The sequence below is a fragment of the Corapipo altera genome, unplaced genomic scaffold (genome assembly GCF_003945725.1).
Source record: "Corapipo altera isolate COAL_440 unplaced genomic scaffold, ASM394572v1 67, whole genome shotgun sequence".
Taxonomy (NCBI): domain Eukaryota; kingdom Metazoa; phylum Chordata; class Aves; order Passeriformes; family Pipridae; genus Corapipo; species Corapipo altera.
In genome coordinates, this window is record NW_020884906.1 from 3,345,172 (window position 1) to 3,358,965 (window position 13,794).

The 13,794-nt window shown below is 39.5% G+C and overlaps 1 protein-coding gene across 2 annotated transcripts in view; it reads left to right on the forward strand.

The window, feature by feature from the left end:
* Positions 1–6,973: 6,973 nt before the first annotated feature.
* The window catches only part of RIMBP2 (RIMS binding protein 2), a 95,977-nt gene continuing 89,156 nt past the window's right edge, over positions 6,974–13,794 (forward strand). Inside the window, exon 1 of one of the 2 annotated variants that reach the window (XM_027652291.1) lies at positions 6,974–7,111. The gene's annotated coding sequence lies outside the window, so the exon portion shown is untranslated. Of the gene's footprint in view, positions 7,112–9,202; positions 9,222–13,794 lie in introns of those variants that run through there. The other variant, XM_027652284.1, reaches the window with a different exon arrangement.

The window sequence follows — 13,794 nt, forward strand, 5'->3', positions numbered from 1 at the left end:
AAACATGAAATCAGATTGCAAAGCACAATGAAGTGGGTTTTTTCTGCTGGCAAGGCTGTATGAAGAGTAAAGGGTGTGTTTATGTGTATCATTTGTAAAGGTGGTTGCCTGCAGCCAAATCACTGCACTCTGACCCTGTCAGATGTTATCAACTCCACAAGGTCAGGCATGGGCCAGGGACATGGGAGGAAACTAAGGAACCATCACTGGAAGCTTCAGGCAGTTGTGCTGAAAAAAAAAAAATAATTAAAAAAAGCATTTTATGTTTCTTTGGGGTTTGACTTTTGGGTCAGTTCTTTTTGACAGATCGAGGAGGAGCTCTGGTGGGGTTCTGGAAGGAGTGATGGTGCTGTATTTTAGGTAAGATGCAGTTTTTATGCTCATAAAGATCACATAATGTTTTTGCACATTGAAAAAGCATTTCAATGTCACAATGGTTTCAGTTTTTCTTGCTGGTGAAATACACAGGCAGATGTAAAATTTCATAGTTCTTAATTTTTTTTAAAAGGCTGTATGTGAACTACTATGGGCAAATACACCTTGTAAGCTTGTTGAGGCATGAAATATATTTCTGTGCTGTGAGTAGCAGACTGTGTCATATCCCTTGACTGAAACTCTGCCATGCTGCATTGCATTATTTGTTTTATTTATTGCATTGGTTTTTTGTAAGGTTTTTTTTTTCAACCTAAAAATTAAGAGGCATTTCCACAGTGCTGCTAATCCAAGGTTTGCCTTATTGTTACCTACTTAGATTTAATAGGACAGTAATAAATTGTAATAAATTAGTTATAGACTGTAAAAAAATATATTGTCTTACTTAGCATCTGCATTAAATATGTCTTTCTCTGCACACACCCACACAGAGTGTGGAGCTGCAGAATTATTACACATTGTAATACTGCTGATTATTTCACTAAGACTGAGTGTTTCTCTGATAGAGGCAGAAGAAAAAGGATGTGTTAAAAGCAGAGGCAGGTCAGATTAATCCTTTCAATTTAAGAGGAAAGACTGAAACATGTTGTGTGAAGGATTTATTGAAGTATCTTACGTTACAAGCTGAACATTTAAGAACTACTTTAGTAGACTGATAACATATAATTGTTGACATTTTACCTTCCATGTTCAGTGTTATTGTCCTTTGTATAACTTGGCTACTGATTCTTCGGTCACAATTCATTTGTCATCTGCAATTTAAGACCAAAGTCAATTGCTGAATTATTTTTAATGTATAGAGATGATAAAAGACATGACACAGTGACAGCATCTTTCAAATTAATTCCGAAAACTGTATCACAGCACAGTCAAGTCAGGAGTATTGGTGTCATTTGGGTTTGTAATTATGGTGGTTTTTTTCATTTTAGAAGTTGGTAAAGTATTTCTACCTCCCCAATAAAAAAGAGTTCAGTTGGCATAAAACACATTGAAACAGCACTTATGCAGATCACAACAGTCAGACTCCACTGGGATTTCCAGTTTTAAGGAAGCTTTAATGAAGGTGTCACTTTATAGGTTCTCCTGAGAACATCTGTGTTCAGGTTTAGACCTTTACCTTTCTCAGCTTGAAAACAAAATATGTAAACTGATAAACTTGGATCCCTGATGGACCATGATAAAATATCACCATGATAAAATATCATAGACACTTTTCTGCATCTATACTTGGTATCCCTGGAATATGAAATAGCATAATAATTCAAGTTGAAGATATCCCAATGCAGTTTTTGGGACTCACACACTGCTTTCTTCTCTTACTCCTTTCTGAAGGTCAGTCACCCCAATATATTAAAGTTTCAGAACTGTTCCTTATGATAACATCTGCTTTCAGTGAATAGCCAATAATGAACCATATGTATTTAATCCCTTTTAGATTATATCATGAAAAAATATAAACAAAATCTTTTGCACAGGAATGGTGCAAGGAAGGAGATTAAACTATTTAAGATCACTGCAATACTTGCAGGAAGATCAGCTGTAAAAGCAATACCAGAAAAGGTTTTTAAATAAATGTATTAAAGGACAGAAAATGTTGGAAGGAAAAATCCCTAAGGAGATGTTTGTCAGAAAAGTGTCAGTGGCCAGTCAGCTGAACACAAGGAGTGAGTCTATTCAGATTTATTTAATTAGAGTAAATGTATTTTCACCTCCTCACTCATCTTTTATAACCATCTGTTTTCATGTTGTCACTTCCAATGGTCTCCAGAGGTTCCTGTTTATTTAGTGAGGATTTCCTGGTGTTTTATCTGTAATGTATTGTGCAAGACCATGCCTAGCACACTTTCTTGTGAACTGATGTCTGTCCTCAAAAATTGATACTTCCCATGGGCCTAGGGGGAAACTGGAATCATTATTTGTGAAATAATTCGTGTTTTGAACTGCTGTCCAGTGCAAAACAGAACAGTAAACCAGATAACTGCCTATCCAGTCCAGGATCATGTTATAAAGTGCAGGGCTTCATGCCAGTGGGACAGAGGAAGACGCTGGAATGTCTTTTCTCATCTTTCCTATGACAAAGATAAGTCTTGGTTTTAAATTAGAACGAAGATACCAAAACACCAAAGCCCCAAATTAGAGGATGAAGCTTTAAAGCAGCCTTTCCCCAGGGTTCAGAGCACCCTGTGGGAATGCACACACCCCAGCTAAATGACTGGTTTTTATATTTATTTTTTAATTATGCTGGAGGTGACGTGAAAAAGGATTTAAACCCAAACTTCTTTGCCATTATGAGCATAACCCTTCAGTGTTGTGCTTCCTTTGTCACCCCTTGCTGTGCAGTTGTGCAGAGCTGCCCAGCAGTGATGAGAGTCTGGCTCTTGACCTCGTGGTGAGGATTTTCCTAGAAAGACCTTTCCAGCTTTTCAGCAAACTTTCATAACCTGTGTATGCTACAGCAGGGATGTCTGGAAAAGGGTCAGATCTTCCTGCTGTTTCTGTTCCTTGAAACTTTGCTGAATGAAAACTCTATATAGAGTGTTATCATAAGTTTGTGGCTCTGACAGGTGATTTCTTTCCTGCTTTTGCAGCAATGCTGCAGATATTAGAGCTGTAGATTTATCTGTCTCCAGTTGACTCCTTGTTGTTTTTACTCAGAGAACCCTTTAGTAAGGCTGGGATTTCAGAAGAATGGTAATAACTCTTATCAAAAACCACTTTTTGATTGCAAATCCTGTGGATGAACACCGAGCTGCAGCTGTGAACTTGCATTTTTAAGGCCTGTTCCCCTAAATCCTCCTACAGGCACAATCCTTGCAGCCAAACATCACCATTAGAGGTGTGAACGTGCTTTGCTTCATTTATGTTTTTAAGAAATAGTTCTCTCTCTCAAAAACCAAACTTTGATAAACTTACACTGCACCAAGTGACTTCTCCAAACGTCCCAGCAAAAGGTTTGTCATTGTGAAACAGAGTTCTTCAGCAGTCAGCTTGCACCTTAATGAGTCATTCAGATAAACAGTTCCAGGGAAGATTGAATTACGATCCTGTTCAGCTGACACAAAGCAACCACTGGTTCTTCTCAGGAAACTCATGAATAAGTAAAAGATCCTGTGCTTCCAGGCCCAAACCCAACAGAACTGTGAGGGTGCGTGTTTTTCTGGGTGATTTCCCATGTCCTACAAGCACAGCCTTGATGTTGCCACCAGAATTAGATTTGTGCTGTTGAAGACATCAAACATTATGTAAGTAAAGGCATTCAAAAATAGACGGAAATGTGGGGGTATGAGTGGAAGTATCTATCATTAACTCTGAACAATCCGTTAGACTGTAACCTCTGATATTTAGCTTGTGCCTATAGGAAGCAATTCATATGCCTTGCCATTCTGTGTGTGGAGGGACACTATCCAAAGGCATTTTTAGAATTCCATTTTAGGGGAAAAATAAGTCTTTGGAAGAACTTATTCGTACTTATCATCTACTGAGGGCAATAAATATGTCAGCTCTCCTCTGCTGTTACATGATGGTTTTCAGCACAAATTCAGGCTCCAGAGGGTGTTGTGCTCCACACATGGAAGATCAAGAGTGATTTCTCTGAGAATTTTTGCAGTTTAGTAGGTGATATAAAAGCAATAAAACAGAAAAACAGTGTGGGAGAAAGTTATGCAACAATGCTGCTGGGGACGAGTGTAACCTTGGGGTGTCACTGGCTGATTAGTTCTTAGTTTTCCAAGGTGCCAGAGCAACTGAGGATTTTAAGGACAGTTGGATACCTTTGGCAAATGCTCACAGGGAAGTTTTTCTTGGCCATAAGGAAGAGATGCTTATGTGAAAATGTGGCTATTGAGGGGGCAGAGCTGTTGGGTGAACAGAGGTGGGAACTGATACCTCGGTGGTTTTTAACAGGATGAAGGGAGGACGAGATCCAAGTGTTGTTTGCTGGGTGGAAGGAGGCTGTTGTTGTGTTTTCCTGCTGACTGCAGAGTGTGGGGGGTTGGATCCTGAGGACACTGCCCTGTGTGGGCTGTGTTTGAGTATTTCTGAATTTCTTTCCCTTGCAGTGTTGCTGAAACGAAACCACCTCTGCAAAAATTGGGGCTCATCAGAGTTTAATTTAATCAGCAAACCTCTCTACTCAATCTTTTCATTTTCTCGTTAGTGAAGTGCAACCCGAATCAAATATTATTGGAAGGTGCCTCATTGCTTCACAACCCTATTTGCAACAAAATTTATTTCTAAAACTGCTCTTCCAAGAGCCCTAACATCTTTGCACTTATGTTGACCTCAATCCTGCAAAAAGAGGGATGTGAAGAAGGAGCATATGGTTCAGGGTTGTGAAGAGTTTGTGAAAAAGGGAGGACACAGAGAAAGTTCTCACAGAAATTAACTGCAGAAAACCCTCTATTTTCTCCAAGAGTATGTCTGTGGGGTGGGCAGACTCTGACTGGACACAAGGTGCCCACCAAGCCCCTCCATCCCTCCCCTCCTCAGCTGGGCAGGAGACAGAAAACATAATGAAAGGCTCTTGGGTCGAGATAAGGACAAGGAGAGATGACTCAGGAATTGCTGTTTTGGGTAAAACAGACTCTGCTTGGGGAAAGTAACTCAATTTATTGCCAAACAAACCAGAGAAATAGAAACTAAACTTAAAACACCTTCCCCAGGGCTCAGTTTAACTTCTGAATTCTCCACCTATGGGGAACAGGGGCTGCATTCTGTCCATCACACTTTGTCTCTGCTGCTCCTTTTTTCTCAGTGGGGGAGTTCACACTCTTCCCCTGCTCCAACATGGGGTCCCTTCCATGGGGGACAGTCCTCCATAAATTCTCCCATACTTTATATTTCTATTATTTATATTTATATTTATATTTTAATATATATTTATATTTATATATTTAAGTGTATATTATTTATATTTATATTTATAATTTTTTTCTTAAAAGTGAGAAATTCTGAAAAAAAACCCACCAAACATCTTTACATGTGTATTCCTTCTGTTTTTTTTAATCAAAGCACCTCTCCTGTTGAATACTCAGCCTCTCCAATGCATGTGTGTGACAAGTACTGCACTGCACAGGTTTTTGTGCAAGGGATGGCTTGTGAGCAGGCACATAAACCTCCTGCCCCATGCCCTGCTCAAATGCTTGATCTTGGGCACCCTTTGGAAGTTTTAAAATTTAACCACGCCAGCAGGAGTTTCTTTCTTGCATTTATTTCCCTGTTGCTCTTCCCCTCAATTCTTTCTCTCACTTGAGTGATAGCCCTGTAAATTAAGTCTTCAAAATGGTAAGATTTTTTTGGACAGACCTTTTGCATTCTTATGCAGTGGATCAGGATTCACTACTGTCCATGAAGTGGACAGTCCCATGAGTATCTTTATGTGTAATCATCTTAGCAATTCACTAATCTTCTTCTGAGACCAGGAAGAACAAGTTAATTGCATTCCATGCTGGACTTCACATCAAACTTGGATTCTTTTAAGACTGTCACAATGCTGATGCTATAATATTTTTAAATCCCTTTTTTTAGTTTTTATTTTTAATTAATTAGTGTTTATGTTTCTTGAAGAAGCAGCTTTAAAATGCACACGATTCTTACTTGTTGCAGGTGGCATTAAAATGGGTTGACCCGTGGTGTAAGGAAGGGAAGCTAATTTTGCCTGAGGGGAGAACTGCTTTATTGCATCTTTTCTTGGGTTATGGAGCTAAGCTGTAAACCATTAGGATTTTACCCAAAGATCAGTGGGAGATATTCCTTTGATTTCAGTGACTTTGTATTGTGCCTACCTTGATAATTCATGGTCTCTGTGGAGTCATTTTGCAAATGGTGATTGATTGCTGGCCAGAACAAACAATTCTTAGCAGAGAATTAAGAAGTTCTGAACTATCTCAAATTCAGGATTTTTCAAGGTTTCTCAGAAATATGTTGACATTAAATTATGTTTACCTGAAAATTAGTGTGTTTGAGGTGACTGTTCCCAAATCTTCTTTGAAAAGGAATTTGGGAATGTTGACTTCACTGACTCCATCCAAAAAGACTTGAAATATCAAATCTAATGATCCCACTTAAGCCAGGGATTAATGTGAGTTGTGTGGGTGAGACAGCAAAAAACCTCCAGGATTTCTGTTTCTATTGATGCTTTGTACAATCTTTGTCAGACACTTGCTGTTAATGTAGAGGTATTCTAACAAACTTGCTTGGTTCTCTGTCCCTACATTTCTTAGAGGAAATATGGAAACCAAGTTTTTTTTCATTTGCCCTCTGCAATTAATTTCCTGCAAGGGACCAATGACCACACCTATATTTTGGAGTTTTATGTTGGACTTCAGTCAGTGCCTGCCCTGACAAGGCTGAATTTATTAGTTTAGATTGGTTTCTGTTGTATGTAATATATAATTAACCACCACTTTCATGTAGCTTTTGGGGGCACACAAATGCAAAATGTTAATGAAACCCCCTGTGTGGTAGGAAGAGCAAATGCTCTTCAGCCAGAACAAATGTGGTTTGAACAAACCAGTGACTTGTTTTCTTTTATTCTGCACAGTTTGGAAATGATCCATCATGTCTGCAGCCTGCAACATCACAGAAAATATTTGATGAGACCCGGTTTATAGAACAGACACAGATTTCTCAGTCTCATGTCGCCACCTTAAATCAAAAGCATCATCACTGGCAGTTTCTAGTAAGTCCTGTCTTTGTTGTTACAATTTCATGGCAGCTGATGAATTTGAAGACAAGTCTCATTTTGCAATCCATGTTTCTACCTTGGGTTGGTTGGTGGGGTTTTTTTGTTTGCATGTGCACCAATATCAGAGGGATGGGGATTTCTGTGGGGGAGTGTTTGAGAGAAGGAGGATTTACCTCCACCACCTTCAAAACAATACATTTTGTATTGATGTCTTAAAACCTTGTAGAATGGCAGTAATATTTCTATGAAATACGTATGTACTTGTGACGTAGCTTAAACATGAAATGAGAATTTAGTAAACAAAAATATGGCATAAGCAGAAATTCCAATGCTTCGTTCTGGATGTGTAAATGAAAGTGCAGGATCCTGTACTTAATGGTCATGATTAGCACATTTTAACCTGTTTTGGTGTGCACATCCTGACACTTAGTTCTAAGCATCAGTAGATTTTTTTTCCAGTTGGATTTCTATGTGTTTGCACAAATTCTGGCTTTCAGGCACCTTTTGAGTTCAGAGAAGAGACTTTTAGAAGGGTTGGCCAGTCAGTTGATCCCCATCTCTTGGTGACTGAGTTGTAAGATGTAGTTCATATATCACCCTTGATCTTCAAAGCACTAACTAACTAGTGCTTCAAAGCACTAACTAAAGCAACCAACAGAATAATGTGGAGAAAATTCATAAAACCATACCACTTTTAAACCTTATATTCTCCCAATTCTTCTTTGTACCTCACTGAACTGAAAGTGAAGGCTTAAAGCTTTGCTTTGAGAGCTTGAGACTTGAAGCTTGAGGTTCTAAATTTGGTGCTGGATTTATCCATTTGAAGGATACGAGTTTGATTGCATCAGAAGTAATTATCTTTAATATGACAAGAGAAAAGTGCATAAATGTGATATTTGAACGGCTGTTAATGCCTTCTTTGCATCTCTGCTTCTGAAAAGAATAATTACATAGCTGTGATGTGAACTGAATGTTAAGGGCTGGTGAAAGACATTTCTGGCAAAAAAAGTGAAGTCAACCTTCTAATGTTGTGTCAAAGTTCCCTTAACAGGAGGCATTTGAGAGGTGAGGCAGCTGTTTGTAGACCCAAACCCAGCACACTTACAAAAGAACAACCTGAGGCAAAACTGGGATACTATTGGAATTAGTGGGAATTTTGCTGTTAAATTCCTTTACGCAAATAATTCCTGCTTTGGAGAAGCGTAAAGTGTTGTAAAACAAACAGCAGTGGTTTGGGTCTTGAGAACAGATTATTTGCAGGAGCTCATTCCTGTCCAGCACAGACTGTACCTTTGGGTACCTTTTGGGCAGAGTCTCACTGCTCACTCTGCCAGTATTTAAGGGGAACACACGAAATCTAAATGATTGCTGGGCAGTAGCAACCTGCTGGATAAAGGGTGAACTTTGGACACCTAAATCAAACTCTATTCAAAATACTGTTGTTTATATAGTGGTGTAGTATGGGCAGCGAGAGAGCTTCATCCTCTGATGCCAGGATTGAAATTTCCTAACAAAATAGCAAATAATATTTCTTTGATACTGTACTCAGTACTTCAGGGCTCAATTTTAACCTGCAGTTTCCTCCTGTTTAATTTTTAATGAATTGCCACAGCTATAGCAATAACAGCAACTTTCAGTCATTTCCACTGAAGATCGGAAGAAATAGGTGCAATTTTTCTTTCTGGCACTGTAATATTTCAGCAGTGCTTTCACTGCAAGAGGAAAGGGTTGTGTTTTGGTAAGCAGGGACCAAATTTTTTACCCACAGCCCAGTGTTCCCTTTGCCTCCTGTCCTTGCCTTTCCATGTACACAAATATAAGAGGCTTCCACCGGTTACCTGGTGGTTACCACGCAACAGCAGCTTCTGACACTGCCTGCAGCTGTGGGGGATGACGTGCAGCTCCCTGACTGTGAATTAAAGTGCTCTGAATTTGGAACTGAGGCTGATAAAAGGGGCATTAGTGCTCATATCATGCCACTTGCACCCTAGGAGCAACGTGTCAGCAGAGTTTCTATAACGACAGCGGGTCGCTGAGAGACGGCCCCTTATCACACGGGCACGGTGGAGAAATTGGAGTTGCTTCAGTCTTCTGTGATAAGCAGGTTTCTCTAAAATGCACACTGTCCTCCATTTAAGCCTTTTTGCCTCTGTGCAAAGCAGGAATCTGTCGTGCTTCCCAAATGTTCCCTTGGATTCGTCGTTCACTGAGGTCAGAGCATTGGGTGTTTATAATAACGGGCAAAAACTGTGAGAAAAAAATATTTAATTGCTTGCTGTTCAGAGGTGGTTTGCAATCTCTTAGTGATGGCACAACGATGAGGCTGGGTATTAGTGTAATAATAAAAAATATGAATGCTTCTGATTGTAATAATTAGTGTTTAGCCCAGGCAGCTGGCTCTGCAAAAGGAACCTTTCATGGTTACCTGTTTTTCCAGTGTCCTGTACACGTGTGAGACTTTTAGCAAAGAAACCAACAATATCCATGGCCAACCCAGTATCTGGATTTTGAAAAATGCTGCAGTTGATTATAATGTATTTGAATTTTTACCATTCTGTGTCTTTTTTTTTTTAAGCATTTTTATATATATGGCACTGTGTCCCAATGAGCTTTACCATTCCATCATCAATCTTCTCTCTATACAGATACAATGACTTATATAGCTCTCCATTTCTAATAGTAGTTTCTAGATTAGCTGTTGCCTGTGAAAAATGTAGAATTCTGGTTTGAATTTATTGATACAGTGCCAGCATCATAAAAGCCTTTTTTAGCTGCAGGCTGAGAAATAAACTTCCATCAAAAATAGATCTTAATGTGGTTTAAAAAGCCTTTTTTCTACTCAGAGTTCAAGCAGGTCGTTACATTCCTGAATGAGTAGAAGCAGTGAAGGATATTTGAAGTCTCAAACAGTGAGATGTGCTCAGTATAAGGCTGGATTAAATTAGCAGCCACGAAAGCAGGGTGACCTTTTTCCTTTCCTCCCTGGAACACAATATTTTTACTCCCACAGTTTCAAGAGGTTGTTGACTTGAATATGACCTTTTAATAAAGACACTCTTGTCGTGTATATTCCATTGTTTTTCTTTTTGGAGGACTAGTTAGAGCCATAGTGAGTGCCCAGGTGTTCAAAAGAGCACAGGTGAGTCAGGCCTTGAGCAGAGTCAGGGCCTTTTGCCTGTGCTGGATGCACTGCTGCCTTCTTATGTTTCTGGAAAAAAATACCTATTTTTCAAGTGTTACAGGTCTGTAGTTGTGATTTCTCTTCTTAATCCTGCTGCATTATGAAATTCAGATGTAAGGCCTTCTGGTAACCTTTATGGTATATGATATATTCAAACTCTGCAGATTCTCATATTAAAACCTGGGCTTTTGGCTTTTGTGGCTACAGATTTATGAGACATCCCCAAATGACTTCAGTATAACTGAGCAGAGAATCTGATCTAAAGAGACAAGAGCAATGACACATTTTTTATCTCTATTCCTCCGTAAGGAACAGAACAAATGAGCCAATTAATATCTCAAGAAAGTCAAAGACAGGCTCAAGAACCAAATGCAGATTTTCTCATGCCTGGGCAGCGCTTGCAGCATGTGTTTTGTACCCTCTCATTTGGATCCCTCCAGCCACCAAGCATCCAGTGACACAAACCTTCAGGGCTTCCACTTCCCTTCAACCACTTATTTTCTGCACGTGGGATGTGACTTGGGGTTCTGTTTAAGAGACAGTTTAGATATATATTTTCAAATCTGGCTTGTGTTTTTATGGATGCAGTCTATATTTTCATAAACCTCACCACCCAGTGTTGTGTTGATTGCTCTCTGAAAGGGCACCATCTGCATAAGCCTGGCTGTATATATATGATCCTTCTCCTAAATGCAATGTCTATTGTCACAGACCCAGTTTCCCTCTAAATTACCTCATTAAGTGCAATACTCATATCTGACAAGAAAGCTGAAGAATCTCAGCTGCAGCAAAACAAAAGGCAAGGTGATTTATTACTTTATTTTTCTGAAACAAATTATAAGATTAATTTTTTGACTTATACTTTTTCCTGTCCTAATTACATTTGCCTCTTGTTTAATCATCTTTAAGACAAAATAGTATGTCTGAGGAGGGAACATGATTTAATTAACTTTAGTCCTAATGAATCAGACTGCAGAATCTTGTAGTAGCCTCGTTTGTAAGGCTTCTTGTCCAGTAAATTGGTGGGAGGCAAAGTACTCAGACCTTACTGCAAAATACAAGCCTTAAACCTAAACCCTATACAAAAATCTTTAAGCTCAGTTGTGTTGCTGCGGAATTCAGAGGTGTATTAGGTGATGGGGCTCTGATTTTGGATTGAGGTTTAATTTTTCTAAACATCTGCAAGGTTTTTTCCTGGTGTTGGTGTTCATTTTTTTTTCCACGTGGGCCAAATTCTGATTACCAGTAGCATCACTGAAGTCAGCAAGGCTGGTAATATGAGTAGTGCAGGCAAGAGTCAGCCTTATCTGTATGAATAATCAAATTGTTCTCTAACAGCACACAAATGTAGACAATCATTATTTGGACAAACATTTCCCTCTGTTTCCTGGAGAAGCCTAATGATTAGATCTGTAGCAATAAGGCTGCTCAAAGCTACCAGGCTTGCTTTTCACTGGCTAAAAAACACCTAGAAGTGTTGGATCAAAAATCCAGCTCATAGAAATGCTGTACAAAGTGTACAAGCACTTTGCAAAGTCAACACAGCTGGGAGAAAGATATTTTAAATGAAATCCCTTCCTGAATATGGATATTAGAGCCCATGACGAGCCTGTGGCTTGGTGGTGAACATCAGATATAAGCAGTGTGCTGGGGAAAAGCATATTGAGTGTCAAAAAGATGTATAAAACTGTATTTCTGAGCTGTCCCCTTTCATCAAACGTAACCAGAAAACCTGAGATGTGTGAACAGGAATGTATTAGTGCATGTTGAAGTTCACAAATCCCTGTCTCAACCTGTGCTTACCACTCATGTGTGTTTTATATGCACAGATTCTCAATTTGCATCTGTGTCTGGGGATCTTAGCATAGATTCCAAATGCAAAAGGTGCTTTACTGGCAAGTGCTTTTTAAAAAAAAAAAAAAAAGAAGTCCTGTCAAGAGTTTAAAACTGACAAGGTAAACCACACAGAATGGTTGTGTTTAGATCAGAACTAACTACAGAGTAACTACTGCCTCAGAATTTTTAATTCTTATGGGAAATTAAGGTGATATTGAAATTAAAATTACTGTAGCACTGTCCTTCAGCAACATTCTTGCAACTTGGAGCATTTGCTTTTTATCAGGAAATGGTGCTTGACACTGAAGAAGTTGCACTGTGATGAGGATAGAATGAATCTGGGAGTTGGACAACAGGCAATGAAACTTCTACTTCTCTGTTTAAATAGTTTGGAGGCTGCATCTTTGATTTGGAGTAGCAGTTGTGATTCTACCCTCCAAAAAAAGCATGCCAGTTCTGCTGTTAATTGATAAAAAATGGGTGCATGGAGCTCTGAGTCTCTTCAGACACTTGGAAATACTCAGTGAGCACTGATAGCATTCAGGAGTGCTTTCAAATGGGGAGGTGGGGAAAATATGTGCAGTACTTCAGTTATTTAGCCCTGTGAATAGCTGGTACAGGTGATTCCACTGATTCTGTGTTGAAGGTGCTTTGTGAAGCATCAGATTGAGCAGAACAGGGCTCAGGGATTCCATGGGCTGCCCTGTGCAGGGCAGGGAGCTGGGCTGTGATGATCCCTGTGGATCCCTTCAGTGCAGGATATTCCGTGGTTCTGTGGTGTGTGTAGTTGTCATTAACCTGTGTAGATTCATTCTAACAGTCCCTGTTCTCTGTAAAGATGTGCTATTGAGTGTGGAAGGTGCCCATCAGACCCATCATCCTCTGTCACATTGGCAACCACCCCCTGGATTGTGGGCTGCAGGCTCAGTGATGCTTGACAGCATGTTTTATATAAAATGCCACTTTTTCTCTCCTTGGGGAACATGTGCCAGTATTGGTACATCATTTGGGGCCTTGCTATGGCTTATTTTCTTTTGGAGGGCCAGAAATGACCTACATTGGTTAAAACAGTTCTGAAGCCACCATCACTTGGGATGTTGTCTCTTCCTCTTTCCTGGTGCACAGAGCTGTCCATGAAGGACTTTATTGCTCTTGAAGAAACCTTGATAAGTCACTCTCTGCATTTGCAGGAAAGCTGTAGCATAAACACCTTGCTTCCCAAATCTAATAATGACGGTGAGATCTCGTTTCCCGATTTCACTGAAATTTCCTCCAAACTTTCTGCACTGGTTAATTTTTCCTTCCTAAAAGAAAAAAAACCACAAACCACATTAATAGCTTCAGACACATTCAAACCATTAGCTCATCGTTACCTGAGAGGCAGTGGGTGGACGAGGGAAATGAGTCGTGCTCGCCATAGCGAGGAGATAATGAGCTATAAAAATAATTAGCAACACACTTTAAAAATATGCTTATAGAGAGCCAAAAGTATCTTAGCTCGAGTTCATGGTCTCAAAGGCGTGGTTGAGACTATTCATTTCAGCAGGCAAATATAATTTAACCCTTTCTTCTCTGCGTGGTCTTTTAGAATTCATGAAATGTGAAATGTAGTCATAAGGGAACAGAAGGTGACACACATTTAAGGCCACTCATGAACATA